The sequence below is a fragment of the Microcebus murinus genome, chromosome 13 (assembly GCF_040939455.1).
Source record: "Microcebus murinus isolate Inina chromosome 13, M.murinus_Inina_mat1.0, whole genome shotgun sequence".
Taxonomy (NCBI): domain Eukaryota; kingdom Metazoa; phylum Chordata; class Mammalia; order Primates; family Cheirogaleidae; genus Microcebus; species Microcebus murinus.
The window spans coordinates 28,997,953-29,017,511 of NC_134116.1; positions in this window are offsets into that span (position 1 = coordinate 28,997,953).

The following is a 19,559-nucleotide window of genomic DNA, read 5'->3' on the forward strand; positions in this document are numbered from 1 at the left end:
ACACTACCTGGGTAACAGGCACACTTATAACCATGATTCAAGCATTACAAAAGCTATCCATGAAACCAAAACATATGTATCCCCATAATACTTTGAAATACAAAAATGTGGCAAATTACACTGAAATTTTAAGTGATAAGTCAAATGTTAATTTTTAGAATGACTAAACTGAGTTTTCCTGCAATTTCTTTGTGACTTTTTTCTGAAATTATTTTGACAGATTTTAAAATCAATTTTGTATTTATTTCATGAATGAGATTAACTGGTAGTTTTCATTCTCATAATATCTTTGCCATGTGCAAGGTTATGTTAGGCTTTATGAAACAGGTGGGTAATTTTCCCCTTTATTCTTATATCTAGAATTATTTGTGTAAATTTTTTTTAAAGGTTAATGAGAAATTACTAGGGTAGCCATCTGGCTGGAACTTTTTGTTTGTTTCTTTATTTGTCCTGGTTTTCTCCCCCATGTTGTGGGAATGTGTCTAACTATATATATAGTATTTCTTCAATATTTGTAGATTCTATTTTGTTCTTTGTAAGTTTTAGCAAGTTGTGTTTTAACAGGGATATATTTACTTTCTTTAAATTTTATAATCAGACCAGGTGCAGTGGCTTATGCCTGTAATCCCAGCATTTTGGGAGGCTGAGGCAGGAGGATCACTTTGAGGCCCAGAATTCAAGACCAGCATGGGCAACAGAGTCAGAACCTATCGCTACAAAAAAATAAAGAAAAAAAAAGTAGCTGGTGTAGTAGCATGCACCTATAGTGCCAGCTAATCAGGGAGTCAGAACCAAGACGATTGCTTGAGCCTGGGAATTTGAGTTTATGGTGAGATAGGACCATGCTATACTGCACTTCAGTCTGGGTGACAGACCAAGACCCTCTCTCAAAAAAAAAAAAAAAAAAATTGTAACCAGTGAGCCTATAGATGCTCCTAAAGTCATCTTATTACACTAGTGTCCCCTTATCCATGGGAGATTCATTCCAAGAATGTTCTTATATGCTTATATGCCCCAATTCAGCCCAAAGTTGACAAGAGAGTCTGACAAGTATGGACTTTCCCTTCTGCATGTAAATAGGAGGTCAGTGGTAGTGTCCAGTAAATTTAAAAAGGAATCCTTGATATGGGTCATGGTGGAGGAATTCTTCGAGTATTTGGGCAGAAGTTATTTATTAATAGGTTATTAATAGTTATTCAATATTTTAATAAATAATAAGTATTACAATGTTTATTAGCTGAATATTACCTCTGTAAGCAGGATTAAAATCATAAAAATACATCATGTACATTGTATGTCATGTCAAATGTATGTCAATCATTTGAAAATTTTGATGCAGTAGATTATTGTCAGGAAACCACATATAAAGTATAAAACGGGGTTAAGAAGAAATAGGAAACTTAAGTATAAATAAACAGCAAAATTTCAAATTGCAAACACAGTCCACTAATATATCCCTTCCCCAAACACATAAAACGTGTTTAGCTCATACATTTTTCTTGTTAAAACTTGCTAAATATTTATGTCCTAGTAAAAAAAATAGGAAAAAACAATCACTTTAATGGACATTTGGTGCCAAACTGAATAATGACTATTGAAGAGTTTAATAGTGTAAGTCAATGTCATTTATGGAAGTTGATGAAAATAAGTGAATCCTTAGGAGAAAATATTAACTAATTATAAAAAACTGTTTATTCACAACATAAAGCAAAATTACTAAATAGGATTTATCATAGAAACAGAACAATAGTTTGACACCAGAAAATCTATCAATGCAATCAAAGACATGAATGTTACTAGGTCAATGTTGCCTTTAATTAAGAAGGAAAGTTAGTAGGTGTAGTCCAGGTAGATCCTCATGGTGCATGTCACTCATCCATATTATTATTGTTCCCTATTTGTTCCTATTTTGATACAGGAAATACATTTTTATGCTATAAAATATTTTAATAACATTATTCTCAAGAGTTATTCAGCAAAGCAATTAACTCATATAGTAAATGTGGAGATCATGTCATGAACTGGTATTTGATTTTCAGATTTTGAGATTAAGGTACAAGCGGTATTTGGGGGGACCCAGAACACATATCCTTTATATATTTAATCTATAAAGATGGAAGTTTCCTTCCTTTAAAATTGCCTGACTCACCTCTAATACAGGGTAGAAAAACTAAGGTTAAAAAGCCCACCAGTCTTTAAGGAAAACTCCCACTGTTCGACTGAATGATGATTACCTGTGTTCATAATGTATCTTAATACAAAACAAGATAGTCTTTCTCATGTGACCTAGAAATAGCTAATTTGTATTATGTACTATAATCTTCAAAGCAAATGAGTATGCACATATTTTGAGTGCATATGCTGATCAATCTGGTCAATTATAGTTCTAGTATACTCCTCCAGAGAGCAGTAATAGAATAACAGAGAGGGCAGTTAATGATAAGATGCCACAAAAAGTCTAGAATTATGGCAGAAGTCATACTACTAGAAGTCTACTACTGGTTGAAAGTAAATTGATACAGGCAGATAACATTGCAATGCACACTAAGTTAAGTCTCAAATACCCAATTTCCTTCTTCTGTACTCTCTTAGAATTTAATACATTTTAATAAAAGCATCAAATACCCTCATATATATTTGATATTATTCTGAGATATTATGCAATTTTATGCATAATAATTACATTTTTGGTACTCTTTGCTTCCATCTGGTCAGTGTGTACTATTTAAGTCTCCCTTCTTGTTATTTTTTTAAATTGGATGTCTTTTATTATACCCAAATCCACTATTGTTATTTTTAATCATATCAACATTTCTGTCATATTACTAAAAGCAAAATATCAAAAACAACAAAATAAGCTTTAACATCTCTAGCTACTTTACAATTTTTTTTCATGTTAGGCAAGTTTTGACAAATAAAACAATCTACTGTGCCTGCAGAAGCAGCACAATGTGTCAAAAAGTTGCAATAAAATTTCTGCATGATTTAACATCTAATAGAAAGAAAAAAGAAAATTGTAATTATTTGAAATTTCAAATTAGAACCAGCACGCTGAAACCTGAAGAAAATATTTGCTGAGAACATTCAGTTCAATAATTTTCTTCAATTCAGTGGTTTAAGTTGAATTCTCTCTCGGGCAAACAGAACCTTCTTGGACTAAATGTTTATATTTAGTTCAGTGTGAAAATCATATATTCAGTAACTGTAATTTTGTTTTTACCTTCCTAAGATACTTATGAGGTTCTATAAACAATTTATATTTTTCATGAATGTTTTAATCATATATAGTTAAACTGAGTAAATTAAAAGTGATTATTGATTACTCTTCTGTATTCATTTCTTGATAATATAATGAGAATATATGATTTTCCTTAATTCTATCCTGGAAAAGAGGCTGAAATTTCCTAAAATAACTTTTATATTATTCCTGGTTTAATGTAATTGCTCCTGTAAATGCAATACCCTGCTAGTTTATTGATCACAATTATAATGTGCTTTTTATACTCCTGTAATGTTGACTACCCTTCACTGGTACATTAACTCACACCATTTAAAACTCATTTTCTTTTTCCTTAATTCTATACTCATAAAATCTAACAGAGTTATGAGTTCTCCTTTAATATTCTTTCCCACCAAACAGGATTGCTGATATTGTATAATAGTTAAGTGCCTGAGCTTTGGGATCAGACAGATCTAGGTTCACATTTAAATGCTCACATTTTTAAATTTGGAAGGTAGAGTAATTTAAATTTAGTTAAATTTCACAGAATAAGATCATCCCATTTCTAACCTGGTAATTAGAATATCTTATTCTGTGTTTTAAGTATTATATGTGTAATGTGAGAAAGATATTTAACATACTTCTGGCCATATGAGTCTAATTGCCTTCTAGCTGATGTGGGAAGACAATAGTATTCATGTATTTGGCCTCTGAGTAATATTATATTTCTTCTAATGAACAGAGAACTAAAACTATTTATATATGATATTTGTTTTTCTCATTACTTTCCCTTTCTATCATTCACATTTTTTCATACTTATTAATCAAGCTGTTTGTTCCTGGTGGTATGATAATACAAAGCATAGTTAATCAACTGGCTTACTAATTGGTAAGCCCAGTATAAAATCCTACTAATTTATATTTCACTTCCAAATTATCAGTTTGTAAAGTATATGCAAAAGTGTATGAAATTTCCATTAAGGAATTTATAATTTCATGAAACTCAAAAAGTTGATCTGAATGTTTCTTAATTTTCTTAAGTACATAGGCAAATGGAAAATCTTCCAAAATATTTGCATTAAGAATGGGCAAACTAATCCATGGTGATAATGACTTCTTATGAACTGAAAAAAATAAAATATTTCTTCAACAACAGTTTAGACTGAATTATTGATTATAAAGTGGTTTTTATCAAAAAGTCCCAAAACAATAAATGTTGGTGTGGATGCAGAGAGATAGGAACACTCATATACTGTTGGTGGGACTACAAACTAGTACAACCTCTCTAGGAAGTATTATGGAGATATCTCAAAGAGTAGAATTACCATTTGATCCAGCAATTCCATTACTGGGCATCTACCCAAAAGAACAAAAGACATTCTATAAAAAGAAAAAATCTGCCCTAGAATGTCTATAGCAGCACAATTCACAATTGCAAAGATGTGGAAACAACCCAAGTGCCCATCAGTACATGAGTGGATTAATAAAATGTGGTATATGTATGCTATGGAGTACTATTCAGCTATAAGAAACAATGGTGATATGGCACCTCTTGTATTTTCCTGGATAGAGCTGAGCCCATTCTAGTAAGTGAAGTATGGAAGAAGATTCTTCTATCACAAGAATGGAAAAACAAGCACAAAATGTACTCACTATCAAATTGGTATTAATTGATCAACACTTACATGCACATATAGTAGTAATATTCATCGGGTGTCGAGAAGGTGGAAGGGGGGAGTAGGGGATGCCTATATTCACACCTAATGAGTGCAGTGCACACAGTCTGGGGGATGGACACACTTGAACCTCTGACTCAGGTAGGGCAAAACAACCCTGCCTAGGGAGAGGCAAAGATGTAAAATGTAACCAAAATGTCAAAAAAATAAAAATAAATTAAAAAAAAAATTTATTGGGGGTTGGGCAGGTGGGAGGGGGAGGAGGGGATGAGTGTATGCTTACATAATGAGTGCAATGTGCACCATCTGGAGGATGGACACACTTAAAGCTCTGACTGAGGTGGGGAGGGGAGGCAATGGCTATATATATAACCTAAACAACATCTGTACCCCATAATATGATGAAATAAAAAAAAAACTATCAGGCACATAGTAAACTTACCCTATGAGGTAGGTGCTGTTTTTCTTCAAAGTTTTCAGTGGAAGAGATTGAAGCACAGAAAGGTTATATAACTTGCCCAAGTCTAAGTGACTGAACTTGGCTTCAGGAACCACGAAAGCCCACAGGAAAAAAAACAAAAACTAATATGTGTAACTTAAACATTTGTACCCCTGTAATAGGCTGAAATAAAAAAAATAATAAAATAAATTAATTAAACCAGTCAAGGCCAGAGAGTTAGGGAAAAATTGGAGATTTCATAATTGCAACCTCGATTCTGAGTAGAACATAAAGTGTTCCAAAAGATGGTGCCAGAGGTGATAACTTAATTTCTTCTTCTTTCCTCCTTCTCCTCCTCTTTGGTCCTCCTCCTTCCTTCTCCTTCCTCCTCCTTCCTTCTTCTTCTCCTCCTCCTCCTCCTTGTCCTCCTCCTCCTCCTTCTTCTTTTCTTCCACTGTCATGTCCACTTTTTCATTTCACATTCATAACAAACTTGGGAAGTAAATAGAGCAGGTTTCACTGTGCGCATTTGTCAGATGAAGGAACTGAAGGTCATCAAGTTAAGTCATTGCAGTGAACATCAATTGTGGGAGAGATGCAACAATTATGCATATATTCCTTTATCATTTGTCCTAATCTATGATGAAATTTTCATCAGTCTGAAGCAAAATGGAAAAAAGGACAAGCAGTAAGTTTTCTAATAAAACAAAGAAATAAATTTTTAAAATGGAGATACCTTGGGATATTTTATTTATACTTTTTGATAATAACATTACCTTTATATTATAAAATAATGGTGGTTAATATAGTTTATGTTAATATATTATTGATAATTTGTATAAAACCTAAAACCCAATTATTCTCCCTTAAACCTTCAAAATTAGAGCATGTGCCATATTTGAAATATTCTCTGTCTTGTTCTGGCTGAAAGAATCTGTCATCACTTATCTAAACATAAAAATGCAATCAGGAGATTGCTTAAATTAGAAATGGAAATTACCATTTCTATTGCTTTTGCTTTCTGTCCCCTTTTCATTTTCCTAACATTATGCTATGTCTTTTGTTTAATTTCTAGGAAGAAGTAACTTAGCCATGAATCACTTGAAATTAGTAAAAGCAACTATATGGATGAAGACCCTTCAAATCTAAGGAGTCAGAACTTGCTTTGAGTTAACTTCAATAGGTAAATCACATCCGAATATCCTAAAATATCTATTAGCTATGCATTTCTTTTTTAGTCACCAGTATCAATGATTATTGTTAGCTTCTTTTGGTTCAGTTTAGCTTTTGAAAAATCACAGGTTAGTGTTATGCACTTTTAATATGATTACACAGGACTAACTCAGCAGTTGATTCAACAGGCACTAATGAGAGGCTTTTAAGCACATGGCACTCTGTTACTTGATCTTTGTTTCAAAGTATTCTGATTCTAATAAAAGCAAAATTATTAGCTAACGGGAGAAATCACAGGCACATATTTATAAGGAAGAAGGAAAATTTTGAATGGTTAACAGCTAAATCACTATGCTGATTATCCCTAAGGAAAGTTTATATAGAGGCTATAGAGTTATTTGTTAGTGAAGAATATCAGCTGTTGAAACATAAATACCAAAAACAATGCTTTACTTGTGCATTCTATTTGTTTATCCTTTATAAATCCTTATGTGTCCACTCCAATGTATAACATTAACTTTTTTATCTTTATAATAATTTTCATTACTCTTTAAAAATATGCATAAGTCTGGCTTCTAATTTCTAATATTTATGTTAAAAAGCCTCTATGTTAATTAAAAAATACATAAAGGAGTTGGTTCTCTCTCTAATAACATGGAAAATATTTTAACAGTTATTTCTACTAAAAGAGTGGAATTGGAATGTTCCTAACAAAAAGAAATGGTGAATGCCTGAAGTGATGGATATATACCCCAATTACCCTAATTTGATTAATTTACATGATATGTCTGTATCAAAATATCATATGTAACATATAAAGATATATTAATACAACTATCACATACCCATAATAATTTTAAAAAACTAAAGCAGAAAGTTATTTCTTTTAATTAATTATGTAACCTGTATTTGGGTCAACTTTTGCTGTGTACCTATAACATTTCAGTGACCTAAAATGATAATAATTTATTTATTACTCATATGTCTGTGTAGGCTGATGTTACACTCATGGACTTGGCTCCAAGAAGAGGGGTGGATCCAAGTATGTGTCAGAGGTCTACCATTCTCTTTCATCCAGAAGCTTTAAGTAGGTTTTTCACATGACACTGGCAGGAGAAAATAAGGAAAAGTCTGGCCACATAAATATATTTAAAGTCTCTGGTTGTACCACACCCAGAACGTTTCTTTGGTCAAAGCAAGTTACATGACTGAATCTATCATCAATGCAGTAGAGCTCATCCAACAGAGAGGAGGTTGTGGGAAAGGAATGTTATCTGCTGAGCAATAATTGAGTCTACCACGATTTATAAAAAACTGAGAATAATAAAGTCATAGTGTTGCTCAGAGGACAAGAGTTGTAAAGTGCTATAAAAATTTTAAGTACTGAAACGTATGGTGATATATTTATTAATACTTAGCTACTAATGGAATACTAAATATGAGCCAATATGATCAATTATTTGGATCAGAATAAAATATATAGTGTTTAGTCATTTTTTAAAAAATTGGTAGTTTAAACAACTGGGATCTGGACATATATAAAACTTGGTGAAATTATTATTTTCCCACTGAAAGCAGAACACTAATCTATTGTGGTTATTTAAATTTCTAACAAGTCTATAAACATCAGCCAACAACAGATATTATTAACAAATTGAAAAAAATCTTGATAAAATGAAATAATATAGATGATAGTTGTTATTGCAATTAATCAATGTGATACTATAAAATCAGACTCAAATCCATGCTTCAGAGTATTTTTGATATTGTTACCTTAAATCATATCAATTTTGAACAATTAATTTTACCAAAAAGTTGTACAATAGTAAATGTTGAGTTTTGAATGTTAAAAGATATAAAGTAATACCTATAAAGACACTTATGTTTCTAAATATTTGCATTCATTTTTAAATATCTGTTAATGATTGTGCTGTTTTATTTCATTGTAAATTTTTATCAGTAATAGGTGGTACAATGTGCTGCAAATCCCTCAGCTAGTATCCATATCTCACAATTATCTAAATAGATTTCCTATAAAGAATAAACCACCTAATGTGTAGTATTTAATTTTAATCAACTTTTAAATTAAAACATTGGCATATATGTACATTTTATATCCATATTTTATAATCTCTTGTCTATGAGTCACCAAGTTTTAAATTTATTACCTTTTAAGTATCTAGTACATTTAACTTTAGGAAAAATATAAATGTAAACATTTAAAATGAATAGTAAACACTTTACTATTAACCATAATACATTAAATAATAATTCTGATTTATTTCTCCTATAAACTACACAAACTACAACTACTTAAAATATGTTTTTGTTTTTTTAGGATTCTATTTTAACTCAATCATAATATTAAGATGATGTTATGAAGAATATGGTGCTGTAGTCCACGATGGTATTGATTTTTAATTATGCACCTGTTCTGTTTCACTTGTGTTTCCTTTAAGATAATAAAAAATGGCCCAACAAATAATTTCCATAAAAAATTGGACTGTGTATGTTGTACATTTTAACTATATATGATTTACCTTAATTATTGTCAAACAAAAATTAGCAACTAATTTTAAAGTATTTCTTAAGATGTAAAGAAAAATGAGAACATATAAATTATAGAAATTTACTATTAATATACAAATAGCTTAGGATAAAATAAATACTGATGAAATAAGTGATAAATTAGTACTGGTGATTTTTACAATGATGAAGACTATTTCTAAAGACTGGAGAGAGAAGAGAAGCTATGTGCAAATGTGTAAGAAAACTATATGGGGCAAAATGACTGCAGTTTGAACTCTTCTGTTTCCAAATGGCTATAGAATTGGATACATACTATGTAACAAATTTACATGAAAATTTTATTGTTTACTAGTTATTTATATATCTACAAGAGACTGCTGCTATGTTATAACTTTCATCCAACCAGGAAGTGTGTCCCTTAAGGAATTCATCCTGTTCCCTGACAAGAAATTTTGAAGAGGCTAGGATCCATTATTTATTTGACTACCTGGTTTAATATGAGTTGTGGACTATATTGTCATATATACTTAGAGTATTGATAATGATGATAAGACAATTATATAATTTATGAATCTTGGCTGCGAAACCAGAAATATCACATGCATTCAGGAATCATGGTCATTAATTTGAATATATGGAATGGGTTTCAAACATTGAATTTTATTCCCCAAGAACCTAATATATTAATAGATAGGATGGGTCTCCCATTGTTTTGTTCACTATGGGTTTAGTGATGGTGGTGATATTGGTAGCGGTGGTCCTCCTGGTCCTTCCGGTCCTTATCCACTTCCACCTCCTCATTTTTCTCTTTTTCTTTCTATTACTACTCTATATTATTTCTGTCTAGTAATTCTGGCTATGTAGTTCCACTTTTTCCATGCTGATAAGGACAGAAATAGGAACTGAAATTACTCAATTTTTACTTTGTGACATAAATTGCCATAAATAATATGCTTAAACTTTATATGCATTGAAGTAATTTGTATGCTACTTAATATATTTAATTGAATTATCATATTATTTGCATACATTTATTGTTGATATGAATTTTTACAACTGAAGAAACTAGAGGTTTTGTGAATTGTCCCAAATCACTCATCTCTTTCAAAGAAAGAGAACTATTCCTTTGTGCATTTACAATCTTGGTGAATTTGATTGTCTACAATTGCAGAAACCTCAAATTAATTTTAATACAATAATTTTTCCTTATCACTTCTTCCACAATCCAACATATCACCAATTCTTTCATTTCCAAATACTGACCTATATACCTCATTTTTTAAAAGTTTTTCTTCTAGTATCATTCAGGTTCCACGTTATCTAGCTCAGGTTTATATGTCATACTATCTAGCTGTGTAGATAAATTAATTTCTAAATCAATTTCTTCTCAAGTGATTAAATTTTATTGTTTTTATAGTGTTCATTTCAGTCATTTTCTTTCAAATATTAATCTTGAATATACTATTAATGTGATTGTTTATCATAAAGTTAAAATGATATTCTCCAAGCTAAAGCCTCCTTTGACAGCTCTTCTCATTCCAGCCTTTCTTTTCTCCCCTATCTAGGTATTGCTGTTACCTAATTTGGTGTGTGCATTCACAAATTTTTCCCTTATGTGTGTTAAGGGTACATATTTAAATGTAGAAATCCATACTACCAGTGTATGTATGTGCTTTCTTTTGCACAACATTATATTTCAAATTCAGTTTATCTCTTGATTTTTGATATGTATTTTAAATACCTATAGCATATATATATATTACATATCAATACATTTCTTATTGCTTTCCATAATATAACTGTGCCCTAAAATTGTTTAATAATTTTCTAATAATGTAAATATATGATTTCTTAATTTTTCACTATTAAGAAAAAAATGTTTTACTGGGCATTAGTGTACATAATTATCTCAAAAATATCAAGGTGAATCATTAGGGAATAAATAAAATGAAAAAAATATTAAGATATAAAATATGTACATTTCTATATTAATTTTTTAAACTCTTTTCTACAGCTATATATCAATTTTCTATTGTCAAGAACATTTGGCATTATTAAAAGCTGATGGTTAAAATATGCTAATAATGTTTTAATCTTCATTTATTTTTATTAATGAGTTGATGAACCTTTTTATTGACCATTTTTATTACTTTTTCATTGGCTGTCATTCATGATTATTTCTCAATTATGTAATTGGGTTGCTTTTTATTTTGTTTATTTGCATTGCTAGAAATATTTACATATCTTGGATATCAATTATCTCTGTGTTAAACATGTGGCAAATGTTTCCTCTCACTCTGTTGCTTGATTTTACCCATGTTTATGGTAAATTGAAAAATCAATTTGATGTAACCAAGTTTAGCAAAGTTTACTTTATTTCTTTTGCTTTTAATGTCTTGTTTAAATTTTATTTCTCTTGCATAGTCACAAATATTGCATACTAATTTTTTCTAATTATTTTAAGATTTTTAAAGTATATATTCAAGAACAAGAATGCCTATGTTAATATCTTAATTTGCTATTTAGTATCTTTGTAAAACATTGGGCAAGAAACATAATCTCTCTGTGCTTCAGTTTCCTAATATATAATTTTGGAATTATAATAAAAAATATGTTTATTGTAATGATTAGATGACTTACTAGAGGAATATTACTCACTTAGAATAGTGTCTAGTAATGACATAAACTAATAGAAGCATTCTCTTTTTTAAAATTTCTAATCTTTTTTTTTTTAATTATTTTTTTTATTTTGGCATATTATGGGGGTACAGATTTTAAGGTTTCAATAAATGCCCATTTCCCCCCCTCCCCCCAAAAGTCTGAGTCTCCATCATGACCATCCCCTAGATGGTGTACATCTCACTCACTATGTATGTATATACCCACCCCCCTCCCCCCTCCCACCTGCCCAATACCCTATTACTGTAGCACCTATGTGTCCACTTAGGTGCTACTCAGTTAATACCAGTTTGCTGGAGAATATATCTGGTGCTTGTTTTTCCATTCTTGGGATACTTCACTTAGTAGTATGGGTTCCAGCTCTACCTCTACAGGGAGAACTATGAAACACTGAGGAAGGAAATAGCAGAGGATGTAAACAGATGGAAATCCATACCATGCTCGTGGATCGGCAGACTCAATATCATCAAAATGTCTATACTACCCAAACTGATCTACAGATTCAATGCAATACCTATTAAAATCCCATCAGCATTCTTCACAGATATAGAAAAAATAATTTTACGCTTCGTATGGAACCAAAGAAGACCCCGAATATCAAGAGCAATTCTAGGCAACAAAAACAAAATGGGAGGCATTAATATGCCAGATATCAAACTATACCACAAAGCTGTAGTAATTAAATCAATATGGTATTGGCACAAAAACAGGAATATTGACCAGTGGAACAGATGTGAGAATCCTGATATAAAACCATCCTCATATAGCCATCTCATCTTTGACAAAGCAGACAAAAACATACGCTGGGGAAAAGAATCCCTCTTCAATAAATGGTGCTGGGAAAACTGGATAGCCACCTGTAGAAGGCTAAAACAGGACCCACACCTTTCACCTCTCACAAAAACCAACACACGCTGGATAACAGAATTTCTAATCTTTTTAAAAAATATTTTTTATTTTTTGTTTCAGAGTATTACAGTGATACAAATTTCTTTGGTTACATAAATTGTCATGGCACTGCCCAAAAAGCATGCCCAACCCCCAGATAGTTCACAGGGCATCCATTAGGTATGGCTTTACCCATCCCTTCCTCCCCCCCCCACCTGTCCAACACCCTATGAATGTTACTTCCCATATGTGCGCATTAGTGTTGATCAATTAGTACCAATATAATGGTGAGTACATGTGGTATTTGTTTTTCCATTCTTATGATACTTTACTTACAAGCTTTTAAGCCTGATTTGGAATATCTTATGTAACAAATTAGATTGGAATATATCCATGGGCCATTTTCAACATGTCTATACTGTTCCATTGTTACATTGCATTTCTGAATCACAAATAAATTTGAATGAAACTGAGTATAAAAAAAGGATGACTCTAGGCAATAGAGAAGAATCAAGTTAGCCAAATTATGAAAGGGCAAGAGTTCAGAGCCAATGTTTAGGCATTCTTGATTGTCAATACAAAAGCAAAGCTGAACATAAGATTATTATCCAAATCTCTAAAATATGAGAAATGCCATTATTATTCAGTACTCTATGAAAATATAATTTATATATATAATTAATATTTTCTTCATAAATCATGGTAGGTAAATATACCTAAATGAACATATACATATATTTCACTGACATCTTAATCATATTGATATGTATAGCAGTAAATGTAACTTTATACATTTTATATTTAGAAAACCTGAGCAAAATGATAAACACATAATTAATTTAAGGCTGAAGAGCAATTATGTATATTGAATATACATGGCAAATAGCTTAACAAGCACATAGAGCATAACATTATTATAGGCCAGAAGTAGATTTTGAGGTAATTAAAATTATTATTTCACTTATGCAAAAATGTTATCTTTTTAACAAGGCTAGATTTTGGGATTTTTTTCAAATAAGATGCTTTCTTTTCCATTTTAAAGAAACAGCAGACTCTTTTTGGACAGCAACTCACTGGTACATTTAGCTTGTCATTTATATGAATCTATAATTATCAAAACATTGACTAAAGCTGTACAAAAGTCCAAATTTTTTTTTTTTTTTTTTTTTTTTTGAGACAGAGTCTCACTTTTGTTGCCCTGGCTAGAGTGAGTGCCGTGGCGTCAGCCTAGCTCACAGCAACCTCAAACTCCTGGGCTCAAGCGATCCTCCTGCCTCAGCCTCCCAAGTAGCTGGGACTACAGGCATGCACCACCATGCCCGGCTAATTTTTTGTATATATATTTTTAGTTGGTCAATTAATTTATTTCTATTTTTAGTAGAGACGGGGTCTCGCTCAGGATGGTTTCGAACTCCCAACCTCGAGCAATCCGCCCGCCTCGGCCTCCCAGAGTGCTAGGATTACAGGCGTGAGCCACCGCGCCCGGCCTAAAAGTCCAAATTTTGACTAGCTATAAAGGGGGAGATTGGTTAAATGATTTTCAACATTCCCTTCTAAACATTCTCTGCAATTTCCTCTATTATTGTGTATTTGGAAGTCTTTAATTAATATGTTAATCCCATAGCTTTTGTTTTATTCTTATTATTTCAAAATATTGTGGGGACACTGATGTTCTTGGTTACATCATAGATAGCTTTTGTTATTCTTGAGTCAGGGTTATAAGTGTGTGATATCACCCAGATATCATTCATTGTACCCATTAGGTAGGTTTTTGGCAATCCCCTCCCCCCTACTCCCACCTGCTTGCTTTCTACTGAGATCTACTTCCCTCTGTGCACACATGTGGACATTGGTTAGTTCTAGTGTAATAGTGAGTACATATGGTGTTTGTTTTTTCATTCTTTAGACACCTCACTTAGAATAATGGTCTCTAGTTCCATCCAAATTGTTGCAAAAGACCTTAATTCATCCTTTTCTTGATGGCTGAGTAGTATATCACAGTATACATATACTATATTTTGTTAATCAACTCATGAATTGATGGGCATTTATGTTGATTCCACATCTTTGCAATTGTAAACTGTGCTGCGATAAACATTTACCTGCAGGTGTCTTTTTGGTAAAATGACTTCCTTTCCTTTGGGTGAATACCCAGTAGTGGGGCTGTTGGATCAAATTGTAGGTAGAACCTTTAGTTCTTTGAAGAATTTCCATACTGTTTTCCACAGAGGTTGTACTAACTTGCATTCCCACCAGTAGTGTTTAAGTATTTCTTTCTCTCTGCATCCACACCAGCATCTATTGTTTTTGGACTTTTTAATAAAAGCCATCTTACTGGAGTAAGGTAATATCTCATTGTGGTTTTGATTTGCATTTCCCTGATGATTAGTAACATTGAGCATTTTCTCATATGTTTATTGCTCATTTGTCTATCTTCTTAAATATAATCTATGAACACTATGAAAATCTCTATGCACATAAACTTGAAAATGTAGAGGAAATGTACAAATTTTTGAAACACACAACCTCCTTAATAATGACCAAAAATATTGAAGCAGTAATATAAAAGCTTCCAAAAAAAAAAAATCCCAGACCAGATGGATTCACAGCCAACTTTTACCAGACCTACAAAGAAGATCTGGTACTGATATTGCATAAATTATTCCATAACATTGAGAAGGAGGGAATCCTCTCCAACTCATTCTATGAAGCCAGTATCACCTTGATACCAACAGCACAAAAGAACACAATAACAAAAAAGAAAACTACAGATCTATAGCCCTTGTGGATATAGATCCAAAAAACCTCAATAAAATACTACCAAACTGAATTCACTATCAGATTAATCCATTAATTCAATATAAGATTAGTCCATCATTGACTTATTAATTAATATTTTATTTAATAATTAATAATTGGTTAATTAATAATTGATTAATCCATTAATATTTTTTTTTCTGTGATGGCCAAGTGGGCTTCATCCTGGGAATGCAAGGATGGTTTCACATATGGAAATAAATAAATATGATTCACCATATAAACAGAGCAAAAACAAAGATAACATGATCATTTCAATAGATGCAGAAAAACCATTCAACAAAATTCAGCACCATTAATGATAAAAATCCTCAACAATCTAAATATAGAAGGAAAATGTGTCAAAATTATAAAAGCCATATGTGACAAAACCACAGCCAACATCATGCAAGATGGGGCAATGTTGAAAACGTTTTCACTAAGAACTGAAACAAGACAAAGTTGTCCATTGTCAATAACTCTATTCTACATAGTGCTGGTAGAGCAATCAGACAAGAGGAAGAAATAAAGCAAATCCAAATCAGGAAAGAGAAGATCAAACTATCACTTTTTAAGGTATAAGATATGTCATCTTATATCTAGAAAACCGCAAAGACTCAGCCAAAAGACTCTGAATTGATAAATAAATTCAGCCAAGTATCAGCTTACAAAATCAATGTACACAAATGAGTAGCATTCCTATATACAAATAAGAATCAAGCTGAGAGTCAAATGAAAGACTCAATACCATTCTCAATGGATTTAAAGAAAACAAAATACCTAGGAATATACTTAATTAAGGAGATGAAAGATCTCTACAATGAGAACTATGACACACTGAGGAAAGAATTCACAGATGATACAAATGGAAAAAACATATCATGTTCGTGGATTGGTAGAATCAACATTGAAAATGTCCATACTACCCAAAGTGATTTACAGATTCAATGCAATCCCCATCAAAATACCAACTTCTTAATTCACAAATATAGAAAAAATAATTCTATGCTTCATTTGGAATCATAAAAGAGCCTTGAATAGCCAAAACAATCTTAAGCGTAAGCAACAAATGTGGAGGCATCACATTATCAGAATTTGAAGTATACTACAAGGCTACTGGAAGCAAAACATCATGATATTGGCACAAAACTGGAGACATAGACCAATGGAACAAAACAGAAAGTCTACATATAAAGCCATCCACATACATCCAACTGACCTTTAACAAAGCAGACAATAATATACACTGGGGAAAAGAAGCCCTATTCAATAAATAGTGCTGAGTGGATTGGAAAGCCACATACAAAAGAATGAAATAGGATCTATATCTCTCACCCCTTAGAAAAAAAAAATAATTCAAGATGGACAAAAGACTTAAATGTAAGGCATGAAACCATAAGAATGCAAGAAGGAAATGTTGCAAAAACTCTTCTAGGTATCAGCCTAGGTAAAGAATTCATGAAGACTCCAATAGCAATCAAAGCAACAACAAAAATAAATGTGAGTTGATTAAATTAAAAAGCGCCTGTGCAGCTAAGGAAATAATCAAGAGAGCAAATAGACAACCTACAGAATGGGAGAAATATTCGCAAACTATCTATCCAGTCAAGGAATAATACCAGAATCTACAAAGAACCCAAGCAGAACTGCATGAAAAAAGACAAAGAGCCCCCTTAAAACATGGGCAAAAGTCATGAACATATTCTGTGTTTTGTGCAGTGTGCAATCACTGCTTCTCAAATAGAAATAATTATAGCTATAGGTAGATTATAGCATTATAATTGTAGTGCCTAATGTAAAAGGATCTGCCTCAATTCAAGATTAGAAGAAAAAATACTATGCATTTGTATTGTTGTTGTTTTGGTTATTGTTTTCAAAATAATTCACTGACCTTGGGATTAAAAAATTACCTGGGTTCCAGTAGAGCTGGAACCCATTCTACTAAGTGAAGTATCCCAAGAATGGAAAAACAAATACCACATGTATTCACCATCAAATTGGTTTTAACTGATCAACACTTAAGTGCACGTATAGTAATAACATTCATTGGGTATCAGGCAGATGAGAGGGGTTTGAGGGGATGGATATATTCACACCTAATGGGTGTGGTACACACCATCTGAGGGATGAACACTCTTAAAGCTCTGACTCGGTTAGAGCAAGGGCAATATACATAAGCTAAACATTTGTATCCCTGTAATTGATGAAATAAAAAACAATTTTAAAAAAATTACCTGGATATGTATTCCAAGAATTATGCATTGTTTTGAGAGTGTTTTGACTCTTAGACTGATTTAACCTCATCAGTAAGCTATAAAGTGGATCAGTTACCACTAACATCAATATCCCTGCCCTATTCTGTCTTAGAAACTTATCCTGCCCATAATTTTATTAAAACATTCTGCTTTGTAAATTAAATAATACCAAGACATACTAAAATATTCACTAAGCCAAAGGATGTATTCCAAAATGCTATAAGTGCCCTAGATTTTTAAAATAAAACTGATATATTACATATAGCATGTATATAAGTCAGATAAATGAAAATCTTTCCAGAAAAAAGTAAGAATAAGGAACAAATGCTTTAGAATTGCAAACTACATTGGTTTTATCATGGTGTCTGCAAAAACAATATCAAATAATTTATATAGTTACTTTATTTATGAACAGCAGTAAAAATTAGTGTTATAGTCACCCCATAGAATTCAAGAAAGTGCTATTCAGCAGGAAATGGTATTGTTTTTCAACTCTGGTTCTTATTGCTTATATATTTTTTTGGCAATTTTATCTATATTTGGTTAAATAAACTATAAGTAAGTGCCTGGAAAACTATAAGCAAGTATATTAGGCAGCTAATATCACTTATCAACAATGATAAAATTTGTTGTTTTTTTTTAATGGTTTCCACTACAGTAAAAAAATATTCAACAGGCAATAGTTTGTTTCTCAACTCTGCTTCTAACTAAATATTAATATATATTCATTTGGCATGGATTCCCATTTTACTAAATACAATTAAATATCTATTATATAACAATAACAAATATTTTAGAGAAACGTTTATGTACCATATGAGTTTAAGTTAGAGAAATACATTTAACCATTCTAATCTGTTTCTTCTTATTCAAAAAGAAAAAAATAAGAAAAATAAAAATCTACGGGGTTTCTCAAAATGACATACAAGAGAGAAGTTGTGAGTGGAGAGAAATTGGAAATTAAATAATCATTTTAAATTATCCATTCTTACTCATTTAATTTTAAAATAATTTATAGCAGTAATGAGTCTTACCTGATACCTAGATTAATTCAAAACATATTAAAGCGTTGTCGGTGGAGAAAAGAGCTAAATGTTAAAGTACATTTTTTTAAGGTTATGGAACAAGTGTGAGAAGATGAGAGAGAGAGAGACTATTGTATAATTTCATCAAAATATTGGCTTTGAATGGATGAATTATCATAAATTATAAATTATTTTGACACTTAAATAATCTGAAATTAAGAACGCATTTACTAACCTGTCTCATATTAAGTTTCAAATAATTATGTATGATTATCATAATGATGACTATTACATAATGCTCTTAGTTACAATATTTGAAAGAACAAAAGAAATGAGGTCACAATAATTATAATACAAAGTTCTGTAATAAAAATAGGATTACAGGGAATTTTAGTTTTCTTACATATACCGCTCTTTACATTTCACAATTGCTAAATTAATCTAAAGAATTGAATTTTTACATTTCTATTTTTATATTTTACATTTTCTATTACATTTGGATTGTCAAAAAGGCTTATATGAATCAGAGATCTGACCAGTCTTAAACTGTACTAATAATTATTGAAGAGTACAAATAACTGCAAGCCACAGGTGAAAACAGAGAGAAATAAGACTGCCAATTTCAGCTCCCCAAAACTATTCTTGTATTAGGATCCACTCTGACCTAGATTAGGATATGAGGTTAAAAGTTGGTGTAAAAAGTCACATTTCTTATATTAAATATCTCCGTTTTTTTACTGAGATCGTTTCATTGCTTCAATAAGATTTTCCATGGAGCCATGCCCAATTAATTACTAGATTCTATGTTTTGCATAAATAATACTAGGCAAATGAGGTTCAGTCTGCCGAGAACATTTATTAAATAGATTAGGATTCTCA